Consider the following 18,057-nt stretch of genomic DNA (forward strand, 5'->3'; position numbering starts at 1 on the left):
TGATCCGGCATCAACAGTCATTTGGGGAAAGAATTCCAGATTCCCAAAGTCCTGTGTGGAAAAGTGTTTCCTGATCTCATTCCCAAAATGCCCGAGCTCTCATTTTAAAATGATGCTCCTTTGTTCCAGATTCCCCCACAAGAGAATGTAGTTTCTCCGGATCTACTATGATCCTTCAAAATTTTAAACGCTTTAACTAGATCAACCCCTGAACATTCTAAACCCAAGGGAATATAAACCAATTTTCAAAAGAGGCTTTTAATTTTAACTTGTCTATAGCCTATCCTATCAGCAGATGAAAGTGCACACTGCTGCACAAGGAGAATCAAGGGCAGTGAAAAGGGAAATAACCAAAATAAAACATCATAAATAAATGTTTTTGTTAAATAGTCTTTTCGTGCTAAATAAATATAAAGTACTGTGTTAGACAACATGGATGGAACATTATTGCTTTAGTCCCAGGCACAACAGTGGGGCCATTTTCAGGTTATGAACCTGACCGGATTAGTGGGCCTTCTGGTTCCTCTTTATCAAAGCAAACCCATTAAGAGCCTGTCTCCAGGCTCCATGACCAATCAGGGAAAGCAGGTGGAATGTCACAGCCATTCTGTCAAAGAAAGGGACCACTGCATGTTTCAGGAAAGCTCACCAGCAACTTGGATTTTTCCACCTGCAGAAACCACAGCAATAGAGAGGAGACTTGGGAAGGCTGCTTCCCCTTGGTCTCACTCTTATCGGGTGGTCCTGCTGTGAGATCTGAGGGTCTGCAGTAAGGTGAGCTCTACCAAGGATGGGAGGAAGAGGAAAAACTCTCCAACCAAGTAGGAATGGATGGGAGTGAGGGAGTCAGGAGCAGAGATCTGGTCACTTCAACTTAGAGATCATTCACCAAGAGAATTCAGAACCTCTGGAGGGCAGGAAAGGTGAGTGGCACAACACTTTCAGGTGTCAATCCACACACACTGACTTTCCCAGCATTCTCCTGCACAGCACTCCTCGGAACAACACTCCTTGCAGCTCCACTCATTCCTGTCTCTCCAGGCACCTTATATCCTCGTCTGATGAATAACCACTCACACACATCCTTATCCTTTTATCCTCTCACAGCTATGTCTCTCGGTGCCCCCCCTCCGACAGGTGGTGCCCTTCCATCCTCTGTACACAAACTATTGCCAGCACTCTCACCCCCACCCCCGCCCCCCCTTGCTTTCTTTCCTTACAGGAGTAGAGACCGCATAACTTGGTGACAGGCAGAGAAACTGGATGGGGCGGACAGTAGGGGGAATCCAGGCCTCCAGTGACAGAAACCTTGTTGACCACAGGGAATGTGTGCCCATCTGGTCCACTGGGAAGGGAGTCTTGTTCTGGGAGGCTACAAATATTCACAGTGGCCCGTCGTGCGAGCCTAAGCCTCCTGAGACACAGGCGTTCAGGCATGTCGAGAGAGCTGATCCTCTGTCTGTTGACCTGTGTTAGGGGTGTCACCTCCTTCCTGTTGGATCTCTGTATTCATCCCATTTGTGGAACGGCATGAGGCTGAGAAGAACGCAGCTGGTGTTGCTCTTCCCGCCGCTGGAGCAGTTGGTGGTAATGAGCCCCCTGCTCTTGACCCTTAGCAGAGGTGGATGGTGGAGTTGCGTTAGCTGCTTCAATGCCATGGTGAAGGCTGGCAGCAGGGAAGTGCAGCTGAGGGTGGGTGAAGTGCCTTCCAACATTTAGCCTACCAAGCAGTGATAGCACTGCCTGACAGAAGGAGTGCTGTGAACATCAGCGTCTCACCTGGCCATGTCTGCAGCTCTTCAGTTTAACTGAGCATTAACCTCGCAGCTTGTCAGTTTTGCTGAGGAAGTTCTTTCTGCTGTGCACTCACCTTCTTCAACCTGCTGAGTTGCAGACACAGCATGCGACTGCAATCCTGAAGGAATCCATGCACAAAATTGCTCCTGATTGGCTTCTTTAGTACTTTCATTGGTTTCCCACCTCAGCCATGGGGGTTCCCCACTACACGCTCAACCCGCCCTTCGGAAAGCTAGAATGGGGCGGGACCCATTGAGATCCCAAGCAAATGTTGTTTTCTACAGTTTCCCTGCCCTGCATGCCCCAAGCCTGTCCCCACCAGCCGGGGAAATTTCCACCGCATTTTTCAGTCATTTAGAAAAAAGACTAAATTATTAAGATTTGTTGTGATGGGAAAAATCCACCTGTACGTGACATTGAAATGTAAAGAAAGTGATTATCAATGGAATGCCTATTTTTAGAAAGGCAATTAGGTAATATTGGATGCTGAAGGAAGAACTGGCATCACTACTTTACCTGTTTGAATACAACAGTAGCAGTTCCTAAGCATTTTAAACAGAGAAGTATTAATATGTTTATGACAAGATTTTACGAGATCATGTGCTCATACATTTATATCAGTGTTTTCTTCACTATCTTCAGATTCTTGGAAACCCCTTAAAATCTTCCCCGTGATGACAGCTGGCCTGGCATGTGGTTGCCAGCCCTGTCCCAGTGCTTCTCTGTTACTGTCCAATACATAGTATACAAGACTTGCTCTCGAGTTTTCCATGTCACTAGGCACTTGCAGTATGGCAATCAGTTATCAGTCATATTCTGTGTAATGAAATTACATGAACAAAAATAAAGTTGAAAACTGAAGCTATATTTTGGCTACCAAAGGTTAGGAAAGCTTCCCTTTGTGCCAGAGATAACAGTGCAGCATTTGTGTCGCATATATGATTTAGTGATTTTAATTGAGTGCAGGAATTCCTGAAGATAATCTAATGCCTGTATCATGCTGTCAATATCCTGGTGAATTGGCAAAAGGAAACTGTCCATCCATATTACAGTAAGTAGATGTAACTGCATAGTTTGACGTAGCTGGATTTCAGCCACGGTTTCATTACACTCGTGCTTTGAGTGAGTGGGCTCTGTCACCGATTAGGATGGTTCCCAGGAACACCAAATTTGATTAAAAATGGAGAAGTTTGTCTTTGGTGACATTTAGAATGAAGCAGTGATTTCACATTCATTGTTTACTGAATAATTTACTGCCCTTATTGGTGTTTGCTAACAGAATATATTAATTTAGGAAATTAGTTTGTAAAATTTTCTTTTAGAATTCACTCACAATTATGTATTGGAGTATCTGGAGTAGGGCTTGAATCCACATTCTACCAGTTTGGAAGTGAAAGTGATACCACTGAACTAAGGTTAATACTTAGAAGAGTGATTGTCATATGGAATAGACTTTCAGCTACAGCAGCGGAGGCAAACACTTTGGCAGCATTTTAAAAAACAATTTACTGCTGCAATGGGAGGAACCAGAGCATTTTTCTAGATGGATGAATCTATGAGCCAAATGATTTTCCTCATCTATTATTACCCTGTGATCTTCTAATTTAGAATTATCTGTCCTCAGCATGATCTGGATAAATCGTGAATGAACTGTGCTGAGACCAAACTGTTCCAAACTACCACAGCTAACTTCAAACAGGGTAGCAGTGAGACACAAGAAATATTGGCTGGAACACACAACCCTGACATTTCCATGCTAAGGCTTGAACAAGCATGCAGACCATTGTAATAAAAGCAAAATACTGCGGATGCTGGAAATCTGAAATAAAAACAGAAAATGCAGGAAAACCTCAGCAGGCCTGGCAGCATCTGTGGAGAGAGAAACAGAGTTAATGTTTCGAGTCAAATGAGAGTTCTGAAGAAGAGTCATTCAATTCAAAACGTTAACTCTGTCTCTCTCTCCACTGATCTGTCAAACCTGCTGAGATTTTTTCAGCACTTTCTCTTTTATTATGACTAAGACCATTGTGACTACTGTCCTATATTGAAATGAGGGTTAAAAAAAATGTTTGAAAAACAATCAGAGGAACAATCAGAGTTCACATGTTAACAGGAAAACCCCTGACTTAGAATATTAACTTTCTATCTGAAAACAATCTATAACCCCATGTTAGTCATCTGGTGGAGGAGGGAGTCCTTGGCTCTATAACAGTAGCAATCTGTCATCTTCAGCATAAGCATATACATACTGTGCTCTGTACTCATTTAATTCTACTATGGTTCTGTCCTTATGGCAATTGTTAAGGATTCATTTGCCACTACAAATGGAAATAGAGCATCCTTACCACGTATCCTGGCCCAACCTGTGACATAGTACTGTTAACGTAATTAAAGCTAGAGGAGCTGCGTGCAGAATTCTTGCCAAGCCCATGACACCAAAAGCTGTACTTCTTCAGGGTATTTAACAGTTATGCCCACTTGACTCAATAAAAAAACTTTCTTGACAGCAAAAGAACCACAATGGGATATTTATTATGCAAGCAATCTGATATGATGTCTGCAATTTTCCTTAAGGTTTCAGAAGAGTTGTGGCAATTTTCAATACATTTTTGATTGTGAAAATTTACATTTCAAACCAGTGCGAAGCGTCTGCAAATCACATTGTAAGCATATAAAGTAACTCCAGTGTCCTTTCTGGCAGTGAGCTATCCGGTTAGCTCATCCCAGCCGTGATTGTGGTGCAAGCACCATAGTTGGCCTCAGTGCTCTTTGGCTAAGAATGGGTAGAATTAGCCTGATCAAATGCTTTTGATCTCAATTAAGTGACTTCCCTGCATAGAAGGTATTCATGCATGGATTTTTGATGAATATAAGACTGAGGTCTATCTCCCTGGGCCTGTTTGACACTGTCTAGCTGTAGTAACAAGAAGACTGGTCACTTTGGCAAGGTACTGAAGGAGACCTAATGTGTAGGGACCACACCCCAACAGTAATTAACAACTCCAGAAGAAATGAGGAGAAAATGTGGGGTAAAAAACTCCTTTCTTAAATTAGGCATAAATTACTTAAAGCAACCTCTGCTTGTTCCTAAGGTACCAATTGCAGACTCTTAACTATTATTGCAAAGTACAACAGGAGAGCAGATTGGTGCTGCACATGCATAGTTATGGGGAAACAAACAGAGAACGCTGGAAAGACATAACCCTCCAGATAGCCAGGTTAACAGGTCCTTTGTTTAACTATGTTCTTCGTGTTTTCACCAAATTTTTAATATTTTTTTCCTTGTTCTCATCTTAACCACAAGAAAGTTGCTTCCAGGAATCTGAGAAAGATGTGTGTAGGGATTTGGGGGTGGGGAAGGGTGGGCAATTCAGTAATGAAACAGGTCATGGGTATGTGGCAGAAGGAGAAATTACATCCTAGATAGAATAATATTCGGCATCAGGAAAATGGCGGAACTTAAATTTCATGATTGCCATGAAATTACACCCATTGCTATTCAGTGTTACTTCTAAGACTTGAAAGGTTTGGCATGATTTCCACAAGATTCCCTCTGCTTTATTTAATCCTCATGCGGGAAAAGGCTGTTCTGTTTATGCCCAGTCAGTCAGTGTTCGGGAATTGTTTTAGTGATCTATAAGTGCAAGGATTTCCCATGAAATTCGATGAAATTTTCATTCTCATGAAATTATATTGTCATTGTACAAAATGATTACTCTGATGAAATTTAAGACAAATCTCCGTTTTGTTTATTTTACGTGTCAAGCTTTGAAAGTTGAGAACTCAATTTTTCTTGATAGAGATGCGTACCAAATTCAATAATTAGGAAGACGCTCATGTATTATATTACCTGACGTGACACTGAGGAAAGTAGCTTGTCGCATTTATGTAAATAAAAGCTCTGATAAATTGCAATCTTATATCCTGCTCAGCTTTCAGGAAACCTAATGATAACTGCCTTGCATGTCCCACGTATGTACAGCGTTGTTTCTGCCTTTAATATAGATCTTTGTGTTAATAGGGTATGTCATCGAATCCAGGGGCAGAATTTTCAGTTCAGGCTTGTGGGCACGCGCCCAACCCGCTCAAGCATAAAATAGCGCAGGATGATGCTGGGCGAGTGTCCCAACATCATCCCACACTTGCGTGATATTTCGGTCGGCAGGCATGCGGCGGCAAAAGTCGGAAGCGCGCCCGCCGACAATGAAGAGGGCGATTAAGCCCATTAAAGTTTTAATTGTCCCTGATTTTTTGTCATCTGTCCAACCTTACGGTTGGCAGATGGGCTAATCGGCCAGGCAGCCTTTGCATTTTTCATGAAACCTTATCCAAGGGCAGGATGAGGTTTCTCTTATTAAATTTAAAAAAATAAAAATCTATGGACAGCATCTTTATAATGTATATGTTCAGGTGACTGTTTGTGATGCTTGGACATTTTTGTTCTGATTTTAAAATCTTTAATACTTTTGAAGTCTTCAGCTCCCTGAGGCAGCTCTCTGCCTTCAGGGAGCTTTCATTCCGCGCTCACCTGGGCTTACGTCAGCGCCCATGTTCCTCCCGCCCCCACCCCGGCAGCGCTGAGCTCCTCAGCGCGCACTTCACGCTGGCTGGTTGTTAATTGGCCAGCCAGCGTGAAATCGCAATCGTAGGCCGATCACATTTGGCGGTCAGTTCCCTGGCCGGCAATCCGTTCTCCAGCTGCTCCCGGACCAATCAATCACGCCCACCCGCCAACCTGAAAATTCTGCCCCCGATTGCTAGGCAAAGTGCAATGATCTTTAGTAATGTCAAAGAAATAAAGTACATCAGACCCATTGTCACTGCATTCTAGAGTAACAAAACTATAAAAAAAAGTTTCTGAACTGTAAAATCCTTTCAATTCTTCAAATGTAGTAGTCTTATTACACATACATATGTCTTTACTTACATACAATAACATTTTTTTTTGTTTTTTTTTTATGTTTTCCCCAGTTTCTCTGTGCTGGCTCACCATGCACCATATCCAGTGGTAAAGGCAGGCCACACATCTCTGTCAAGTCTCTACCAAAGCAGCTGTTGTGGTGACCAGTAGAAAGTCCACTAAACGGTGTTATGCTTTCCATGCACGCTTTTCTCTCTCACACCACCCCAACCCCCCCACATGCCCACTCCCCGCCCCCCACCTCAGATGTACTCTTTCCTTCTCCCTGTCTCTCTATCTCTATCTCTGGTGGAGCGCTTGGACTAACTGCCTCCTACTAGCCGACATGTCTGAGTTTCGACATCGCAGCATACAACAACAGCTTACATTTATATAGTGTCTTTAATGTAATAAAATGTTCCAAGGTGCTTCAAGGATACATTATAAGACAAAATATGACACCAAGCCACATAGGGAGATAGGACAGCTGACTAAAAGCTTGGTCAAAGAGTTAGGTTTTAAGGAGTGTCTTAAAGAAGGAAAGAGTTGTCGAGAGGTGGTGAGGTATAGGGAGGGTATTCCAGTCTTTGGAGCTTAGGCAGCTGAAGGCTCGGCCAACAATGGTGGAGTGATTAAAATCAGCGATGCTTAAGATACCAGAAATAGATGAGCGCTGATACCTTGCGAGGTTATGGGACTGGAGGAGATTACAGAGATAGGGAGGAGTGATGCTATGGAGGAACATGAATGAGAATTTTAAAATCACAACATTGCTTGACCAGGAGCCAATGTAGGTCAGCAAGCACAGGATGAGGGGTGAACAGGATTTGTTGCGATTTATGATATGGGTAACAAAGTTCTGGGTAACCTCAAGTTTATGGAGGGTAGAATGTAGGAGGCCAGCCAGGAGTGCGTTGGAATAGTCAAGTCTAGAATTAACAAAGGCATGATTGAGGGTTTCAGTGGCAGATGAGCTGAAGCAGGACATAGTTGGGTGATGAATATGTAGTTAGAAAATTAAAGAATAACTTTAGGGATCTGAAATGATAAAGATCCTTGCCAAGATCAAGGGGAAGGGTTGTCTTTGTGGGAGGTGAATGTATGTTGCCAAATTCTTGCTCCTCTTTTAAGTGAATGCTTTGAAACTATATACTTTGACAAAATGAAATTCATCAGCCACGTGGTCTTTATTGAGAATTATTGGAAGAATTTCTTTGAAGTATGTATTTTCTTAAAAAAAGACTTGAATTAATGTAACACCTTTCTTGCCCTCAAGTCCTAAAGTGCTTTAGAGTCGATGAAGTACTTCTTGAAGTGTAGTCACTGCAGTAATGCAGGAAGTATAGGAAAAGCAGCAGCCAATTTGCAAACAGCAAACTCCCACAAATAGCAATGTGTGACCAGCTAAACTGTTTTTGTAATGTTGATTGAGGGATAGCTATTGGCCAGGACACCGGAGATAACTCTTCTGCTCTTCTTCAGACTTGTGCCATCAAACCTTTACTCCTGCCTGAGAGGGCAGATGGGTCTCGATTTAATGTCTCATCCAAAAGACAGGATCGCCGACAGTGCAGCACTCCCTCAGTACTGCACTGAAGTGTCAGCCTGGAATCCCCCCACACTTGATCATCCGAACACATTGACGTGATTGCACGCTGACATGTTTCACATGGCAAGCTGCACTTTGTTCAGAACTGCGAGGTTTGTTTGTCTACCTTGCTTTGCAAGCAGCACCACATCGCCTTTGGGGAGGGAGGCCTCATGGGCAGGTCTCTACCTACCAGACCAGCTGTAAGGTGGGGGTGGCTTTTAATCGGCTGCAGGGCTAGGGCTTGCTTGGGGAAGGGGGAGAAGCAGCCTCAGGCAAGAGAAGAGGATGCAGGGGGAGGGCTGTACTGGGGAAGGAGGGGATTCCAGGGTGTGTGTGGGGGGTGCACATGCTGATCTGTGCAAGTAGCCTCAAGATGGTGAGGAGTGAGGAGGAAGTCTCCAGAGGAGATGAGGTCAGATGGAGATGTGAGGGTGCGTGTGAGAGAGTAAGTGGTGATGTCCCTTGAGCTGGCAGTGAGTGAGATGCCAGTGAATGTGTGATGGGCTTGTGAGTGTGTGAGTTTAGAATGATGAGATGTTTGCCTTACCCTGGCAGCACGGATGAGATCATTCATCCTCTTTCTGCACTGGATGGCCGACCTCTTGTGTGCAGTGTTGGGACTGACCGTCCCTGTCAATGCCTCCCAAGCCGGAGTGGTGAGACTGATGGGCCTCCTGCGGCCAACACGGGGGTAAAGGACATCGCGGTGGGCCTCCACAGTGTCCAGAAGGTGTCCCAGGGTTGCATCACTGAATCGGGGGGCTGTACTCTTCTTGGCTTTTGGGGCCATGTCTTTACTGGAACAGTTCTTGGCTCCATGCATTGAGAAGTGTGCACATGACTGCAGTTTAAATATGGCGCCCAGTGTGAGGAAGCGGCATGGCAGGCAAATTGGAGGCTGCCCGCCAGCAACGCAGCATGTTTCCTGTGGCTGCATAAATAAGGAGGCAGGAAGTGAAAACCTGCCATTGCGGCCGGTGGGTAATACGTCTTTTTACATGCCCATTTCGTCACTTAGTACAAATCTGGGACAATTCCGCCCTCAGTATATTGAACGTTCAGTAAGGAGGCCAAATCTATATCCAGTAGTCCAAGTGTGGTCTCAGCAAAGCCCTATCTACTTTCAACAAGGCTTCCTTATCCTTATTCTCCAACACCCTTGTAGTAAATGCTGATATACTGTTTGCCTTCCTCATGGCTTGCATACCTGCATGTTTACTTTCTGCGATTTGTATACAAGGATCTTCAAATTCCTCTGCATGCCAACATTTTCTAGTGTGCCTCACCCTTTGAAAAAATATTCTGCTTTTCCACCCTTCCTATGCTCCATTATACTCCATCTTCCACCTCACTTAATCAATCACTTAACCAGTTCATTTCCTTTTTCAGCCTCTTTGCATCCACCCCACACCTTACTTTCCCACCTAACTTTTATCACCAAATAATTTAGATACATTACACTCCATCCCCTCATCTACATCATTGATATAGATTGTAAATGACTGAAGCCCAAGTAATGATTCATGCAGTTCCTCACTGGTTACACGCTGCCGTCCCGAAAATGACCTGTTTATTCCAATTCTCTGTTTTCTGTTTAACCAATCCTCAATCCGTGCTACTTTTCACCCCAATCCCATGACCCTTAATTTTGTGAAACAACCTTTACTTGGTACTTTATAGAATGTCTTCTGAAAATCCAAATAGCCTACATCCACGGATTTCCCCTTATCTACCTTACTAGTTGCACCCTCAAAAAGTTGATAGATTTGTCAAACTCGATTTCCCTATGTTTAAACTGTATTCATTCTGTCCAATCATATTGTGATTGCATGTTTGTAAATAGGCAATATTTCATGCTTATCCAGAAACTTTTTGCACATACCTTTTTTAAAACCTACAAAGCTGTGTTGCTCAGTGAAGGTCTCTGATCTGACATGGAACTAGGCAAGGGCAGCGAACACTTGGAACACAGGGCCTCAAAGCCATGGGCCAGTTTCATGCCCATGGTATGCACTTTGAAATGCTGGTCGAATTTCTAGCATTTTTAAAATTTCATTTCAGATATCCAGTATCTGCAGTATTTTGCTTATATACTATATCATTTTCTCATTTCTTTATGGTGTATTATAGAATAGATGGCCTATGAATGGATTTTATATCAACAGCATGAAGCCTTGCTCACACCTGGTCCTTCTTTTAAGATTCATTTGAAAGATAAAATCTATATAATAACCTGTGCAATTACTGCATCCTTCTGTACCTGCTATTTATCTCCAGAAATATTCTAGTTGTGTCCTTTGATGGAAGTAAAGCTGACAGACTCTGAGGGGAGAAGGCGTTCTTCAATTTCGCTCCCAGATCAGGAAGCAAATTTTGACACAGGAATCCCATTCAACAACAGGAAACACCTGATGAAAGCAGAGGTGCTTTCTCAAAGGGCCCAGGTAGAAATGAATAGATGAATTGTCCCAGGAAGCCCTGACGTAATTGTACTCAGATTGTTGCTGACAATGAAATCTGCTGATGAGTTTACAAATGGGAGTGTTAGTGGGAAGAGGAGGGGAAAAAGAAAATGTTTTTGTGCTCATTGTGATATTGTGGCTTGCCTGTCCAGCAGAAAAATTTGCTTAGTCCAGTAACCAAAGAATTGTGCCAAATGTCTTTTTGGTTTAAAATATAGAGTGAAAACTAACTTCAGGTATGTTCATGCATTCAAAGTAAAGGATTTAGTTGAGTTTATGATTAAATAGTGGTCCAAAATGCTCACAATTAATTAACTATCCACTAAATATATAACTTAATGAATAGTGAAATATACATGTCCATCCTTATGTAATGTCAATTAAAACATGAATTAAGTTACTCTGCCAACTGAAATGCACTTTATAGAACTTGACATAAGCTTGATTTCCCCCTTCATGGTTGGAGGCAGACATCCAGAAGTATGAATATGTCATTTTTGTGGTTTTCACACCATCAGTGTGGTGATATTAAAGTGTGAACATCTTGCTTCAGCCACGACTTAAGGGTGGATTGAAGATGGAGTTGTGTAATCAGTAGCTAAGGGTTTATCCCTCATTTGATTTCTTTGAATGAAATTATTTGTTTGTTCTGAAAATTTCCACCTGGTATATTATACCCTAGGGAATGCCCATGTATTGTGTACATTGTACACTGTCTTTTAAAGGCAGCATTAGGGTTCACTCATATCCCAAAAGACTGTCTTTTGCAATAATTGCTTTTGGTGATGTCCTATTTTAATACTTGTGCAAATATTGTATTATTTATATAGAGGACACAATTTTTATACAAAGTTAACATTCCCAGTAAATGGGTAACATGGGGTAATTTTTCATCAACTTTTAAATGGCTGGTGTTTGAATGTGTTTGCAAACATTATTCTGTTGGATTGCTTTACTGCCCTTTGAACACCCAATTGATGAGAATGTGTTTTAAAACCCCCTTGCCTACATCAATGTGTAGGATTTTCAAAAGATTTTGTTTTACTTGTATCAAGGGATCTCTCAAGAAAGAATATTTACGTGAAGGTTCTTAAAATGAGAACAAACAAGTTTCTATAACTTTCATGTTATTTGTTTGAGCAAAAGGGCCTCTCACTCTTCAGGGAGTAGTATCTTTGGAGGTGATTAGTGTGGGTGATTCCTCAGTAGAGCCCAGTGATTTATTTTTGAGAGACTTTTAGTCGAAATAATTACATCTGCAGAGTTCCTGCCTGAAGCCCATTCATCATCTCTACCAACAGTAAATCAGCAAGTTGGATTTTGTCTGGATGATTTAAACCATAGGGATCCCAGTTTAAATTGTACTTACTTCCTAACATTGGTAGCAATATGACCTTTCCATCCAGTTGTGAGCTGTCCTATTTTCTCAGTTTTTGCAGAGTTCTTGTGAAGCTGTGCAAAGTTCCTATAGCCCAACAGCTCAGAGACTAGACATTCACTGTAAGAGTGAGTGAAGATTTCACATGGCTGATTAATCGGCAAATGGTATTTTATGCAGAGACTTGTGGATTGGCTATACTAAAGTCAAACCCCAGTGCTGGAGTTTTCGCAATTTAAGTGTTGGCTGTTCTAGTAGATTAATGAAGTTTAATTTTCTCTGGGCAGGAAAGAATGTCTCCTTTTTTTGACTCTTTCCCCCTGAAAGTGGTAGATGAAGCAAGCATGCAGTTTCACAGGCATTAGCATCTTCTTGTCCTCTGCTCAAATAGCCATTCATCGTCTGTGGGGCTCGGCAGTTCATCTCATGAGAATCTTCGACTCTAAGGAGTATTGTAGCCATGCCTAGTCTTGCCCCTGCCCAATCTCCCCACACATGCACCTTGGGCATGGGTCACTGAATAGCATTCAGAAGAGGGACCAGAGGCTGCTTTTTACTCTTGTTAGCCTGGGATACTGCCACTAATTATAGTGACCGCAGCCTTAGCTGTCCAAATTTTTATTTAACAAAATAATTAAAATTTATCTCACCACATGCTTTGCTTTTCCACCCCCCAGTGATATTGGAGAATATAAGGTGCTGCCTGGCTATTAGAATAGAATGGTACCACACAGGACAAGGCCATTTGGCCCTTCGTGACTGTGCTGGCACTTTGAAAGAGCTATCCAGTTTAGTCTTACTCCTGTGCTATTTCCCCATAGCTCTACAAATCTATCCCTTTCAAGTATATATCCAATTCCCTTTTCTAAATTAATATTAAATCTGTTTCTACCACCCTTTCCAATGGTGCATTCCAGATCATAACATTTGAAGTATTGTTTATGGAACCTGAAGTATAGCTTGTATGGTAGTTATGTGTGAATTTTTTTTTACTAGGGAACAGCAATGACTGAAAATAAATTATTTGAGCAGCCAAGTGACTGTTGGTCATGAGATATGACTGCTGGTTTAGGCTTCCGAAACTTTCCTCTGTAATGGCTGTATTAATTGCTGAACATTGTGCATATCTGTGGTGACCACTAAATTGCTCCCACTGAACCACCCTTAGTTACATATGTCAGCAATGAAAGGAACAGGTATTACTTATAAATTCATATGTGGGAAGAGGAGGAGTTTTAAAGCAGTACTTAAAAAAAGCTTTAAATCTGGTATCTTTAAGTCTAAAGCAGTCATTTAGATTAATTCTTTTCCTTAAACAGCCTGAGACCACTATTGTAATTCATTTCTTTTGGCAATGTGCGGGTAGTTGGCAACATTTCCTGGGTATCAGGTGTTATTTTCTTTCACACAGAAACTGGCAATCAGTGTACGAGAACGCTTTGTGACTTCATAGTTTCAGGTTAAGTTGGTTGTGATTGGTTTGGAGGAGGAAAGTAATTTGAGCCACGTTTCTATTTGTCTGGTCAACACTTCCTTGCTGCAAGGTGCCCTCATTGAGATTGCTTGTGCCTTGTTTGTTTTAAGGAAGCCTTTCTTGTGCTGAAACAGAGTCTTACTGCAGGCTCTTAAACTGTTTTGTTGCTGAATTATTGCTGGGAAGCCTGTGGTACTGATTGATATGGAAGCAGTATATCTCTCTGCGTTTACTCACTGACATGTACCATGCCTGAGGTATGTACTCAACTGTGCTTTTTTGTTTTCTGCAGCAACTTGCCAGGATTACTGAGTCTATTCTAGTTGATCTTTTGATGCAAAGATCAGGGCTGAGCAGTTCTCTGTTTAGAAATATAGATTTAGCTTGATGAATTTAATTAAATCTACTGTTTTATCTTCCAAGTATCCTGCAGCTTCATCATACGTTTCTAATAATTACTTTCTTGTGGGCAATCTAATACACAAGACATCTATTTGAGTTCTCTGAAAGAACAACGACTTTTTTTATTATAAGTTGTTTTTTCCCTTGTCACTCACTCACCATTTGCAGATGGAAGGAAAGCGCAGGCAATCACTTACAGGCCTCTGCCGAAAGCACTTTGGGCATTCTGTTAATAGATACACAAGTGACTCCTCGGATATTTCATGCCATCCTAAATCGAGCTTTGAATTTACCTCACTCAAGTAAGTCAGAAAGTAGCAGACCAATTCTTCTTGTCACAATGACAGCAAAAAAAAATCCTGTTTACACATCATGGCAGGTTATGATTTGAAACCCTTATGATGGTGGTTATGAAGCTGTACATTGTTTTCTACTTAGTCATCAAATTGTACAATAAAGAAGGAGGTCATTCGGACCATGGTACCTGCACTGGCTCTTTGAAAGACCAAACAAATCAGTCCCAGTCCCTTGATTTTTCTCCAAAGCCATGCAAATGTTTTCCTTTTAGGTGGGAAGGTAAGAGTTGAGGAGGAACAAAGAGGCTGCAGAGGGATATTGACAGTTTGGATGAGCGGGCAAGAACATGGCAGGTGAAATACAGTGTGGCAAAGCGTGAAGCTATCCACTTCGGTAGGTAAAAAAAGCAGAATACTTTTGAATGGTGAGAGACTGGGAAATGTTTACATTCAAGGGGACCTGGGTGTGCTTCTACATGAAGCACAGAAAGTTAACATGTAGGTACAGCAATCATTAGGAAGGCAAGTATGTTAGCTTTTGTTACAAAGCAATTGGAGTATAAGGGTAAAGAAGTCTTACTGCAATTATACAGGGTATTGGTGAGGCCACAGCTGGAATTGTGCGCACAGTTTTGGTTTCTTTACCTAAGGAAGGACATACTTGCTCTTGAGGGAGCGCAACAAAGGTTCATTAGCCTGGTTCTGGACATGAGGGAATTGGCCTATTTGAGTAGACCTTTATTCCCTGGAGTTTAGAAGGATTGCAGGTGATCTAATTGAAACCTATAAAATTCTTAAGGAGCTTTACAGGGTAGATGCTGTTTCCCCTGGCTGGGGAATCTAGAACATGAGACCATTGGGCTGGATTTTGGATGGGCTATGGAGGCAAGAACGAAGGCGGGTGGGTCCACAATATCCCGCTGCTGCCCAGCATGCCAGTTTCCTGGTGGAGATGATACCCACCTGCAAGTGGTGAGTAGACAAAAATGCACCATAAAGGGCCTGTTAAGGCCACTGTGCAGACGCCAACTGGAATTTCCCAGTCAGCAATCAGGGCACACCACCCCTCACCCCGGCACCCATGCTGAGACTGAATCCCGTCTGATGGATGGAGGCGGCCTCCTGCTAGCAGACTGGGGCCAGCGATCCACCTGCCATTTTTAATCCCCCCCACTCTCTTGAACGACGTTATTTATATCGGCAGCCCCCAGCTCCAACGGTTGTGGTTCCTGATCTTCCAGTGCTGGAGGGTTTATCCGTTATTGGCTGCCTCCTCAAGAATCACTTCTAGCATCCCCCGCTGACAGTTCCAGGTTCCTAATCTGGAATTTACCCCTGCTTTGGGATTAGGAACCTGCAATGAAAATCTAGCCCATATTCTTAGAATGGGGGATCAGCAATTCAGGACTGAGATGAGGAGAAATTTCTTCATTCAAAGGGTTGGAAATCTTTGGAATTCTCTACAACAGAGAGCTGTGGATGCTCAATCGTTGAGTATATTTAAGATGGAGACCGATAGATTTTTGGGTACCAAGAGATTCAAGGGATAAGGGAATAGTTTGGGAGGGTGGAGTTGAAGTAGAAGATCAGCCATGATCTTGTTGAATGATGGAGCAGGCTCGAAGGACCGAATGGTCAACTCCAGTTCCTATTTACTATTTTCTTGTCTCCAGGTAAATATCCAGTTCCTTTTTGAAAGTTATTATTGAATCTGCTTCCACCGCTCTCTCAGTGCATTCCAGATCATAACACCTCACTGTGTAAAATAATTTTTCCTATCTCCCCCCACCCCCACCCACCCCACCCACCCTGTCCAACCAACTGCAGTTCTTTTGCCAGTTAGTTTAAATCTGTATCCTTTGGTTATTGAACCTTCTGTCAGTTCTGCCAGTGGAAACAGTTTCTCCCTATCAACTTTTCTGGTCTCAAAACAAATTGAAGTCTCTCATCCTTGGTAGCATTCTAGTAAAAGTCCTCTGCACCCTCTTCAAGGCCTTGCTATCCTTCCTGAAAGTGTGATGTCTAAAATTGGACACATTAGACTAAAGGTTTAGCAAAAGTCTTCCCTTAAGATTAATATAGTTTTACAATTCGCTCCCCATTCCCCCCAAAAGAAAATCTGTGACCTGTTTAACTATTGGGCTGATGAGCCATTTTAATGCAGCAAAATAAAGTATCAATCACTTGGCATGGAAGTGTTTGGCTGTGACTTAAATTAATATACATTTATTTTATGCTTTAATCTAATGTTCCAATATATCGACTCCATTGGGTGAAATGGGTTGTTACCCTTTCTTGAGACTTTTTCCAGGCCTACATTGTCAGAATTTATAACCACGGAAACAAAATGAGAATAGTATAAGACTGTGCTTAAAATTAAAACTGTAAGCAGTACAAATAAATGAGTAATTTTAGAAATGTCATTATGATACTGAAATCATCCAAGGGTTCTCTCTTTGTTTGATGTCATCTGTAACCCTGTATTTATTTACTGCCTTGTAATCAATGCTGTGCCCACTATTCTCCATTCAAATAGCAATTTCTTAGCTAATTAAATTTTTCATAACCAAAAATGGAGCCACAGAACTACAACACAATTTTATTATGATTTCAATGACTAAAACAATTACAGGTTCACTAGTGTTGGGAATTTGCAGCTAAAAGTATGAATTCAACTTTGTCTTAAAGGATGGTCTACGATACAAATAAAGCGCCAGATATTAAAACAGCTTCAGTTCATCAGCAGATACAATTCTTGTGGAGTTGCTCTTGTGGCAGCCAACACAAAGTGCCTGCTGTTAGTTAGACTTGTCTTTGCCCATTTTTGCGCAACAAATTGCAGAAAATGCAAGATGGAACTGGCACATACCCTGTACAGGGCACCTGGGATCTGAGCAAACAGGGCAAGTATCTCCTTAATCAGTCAGATTAAAGGATTGTGACATGAACAGCACAAACTTTGAACAAGAAAGTGTAAGTTAAAGTGGTGAATTTAATACCAAATCAGATACAGAAATATAAGTAAAGTGAGGGAAAGAAAAATTGGATTGCGAGAGGGAAAGAAAGTTGAGAAAGCAAAAATAAAGAGAAGTAATTTTAGCTGTGGGAATCATCGTCCTGAAGCCTACACTGCACATTACTCAGGAGTGGTGATAACAGTAGAGGTAAATCCGAGACTGTCCCGCGGAGGTCATTAGTCTCCATTTGAACATTTTTTTACCCTGGAACAACTAACGACAATGTAAAAGAGGCCTGTGTTTCATAAAATAGGGGAAAGAGTCTGGTGATTTAAAAAAGAATTGCACCAGCTGAAACAGCCATGCCTCACTATTCCCCAAAGGATATCTTTGGTAATTTCAACCCATCATGCTCACCCTCCTCTGAGTTCACTGCCCTCCTACTCTCCCTTAACCTCTCTCCATATAATCCCTTCTACCCATATTCTCAGCCAAGCCATTTACCTTGACACCGCATGTGGTCTTGCTATTCCCATCGTGTTAGTCACTGATAAAGCCATCTCTGATCACTTCCTTGTATCATTCTCCACCTTTCCACCTTCTGTGTTTGCCCCTGGGAAAAAAAGCCCTTCTCCCAATTCACTCAATACACTTTTGAAATCGCAACTATCTAACCTTTGGCCCTTATTCACCACAACATATCTGCAGCTACTGATTTGCTCAACCATACTCTTACCTAAACCCATGATGCCCCAATCCCTAATAAAACCATTATTCTCTCTCACCCTAGCTGTTCCCCT

General features: G+C 42.1%; 1 protein-coding gene across 2 annotated transcripts in view; it reads left to right on the top strand.

The window, feature by feature from the left end:
- The window catches only part of shroom3 (shroom family member 3), a 469,510-nt gene that overhangs the window by 284,702 nt on the left and 166,751 nt on the right, over window positions 1-18,057 (top strand). Inside the window, exon 1 of one of the 2 annotated variants that reach the window (XM_078544303.1) lies at window positions 13,738-13,859. The exons of the other annotated variant lie outside the window; for it this stretch is intronic. The gene's annotated coding sequence lies outside the window, so the exon portion shown is untranslated. Of the gene's footprint in view, window positions 1-13,737; window positions 13,860-18,057 lie in introns of those variants that run through there. 2 annotated transcript variants of the gene reach the window in all.

Source organism: Cetorhinus maximus, chromosome 1, assembly GCF_964194155.1.
Source record: "Cetorhinus maximus chromosome 1, sCetMax3.hap1.1, whole genome shotgun sequence".
Taxonomy (NCBI): domain Eukaryota; kingdom Metazoa; phylum Chordata; class Chondrichthyes; order Lamniformes; family Cetorhinidae; genus Cetorhinus; species Cetorhinus maximus.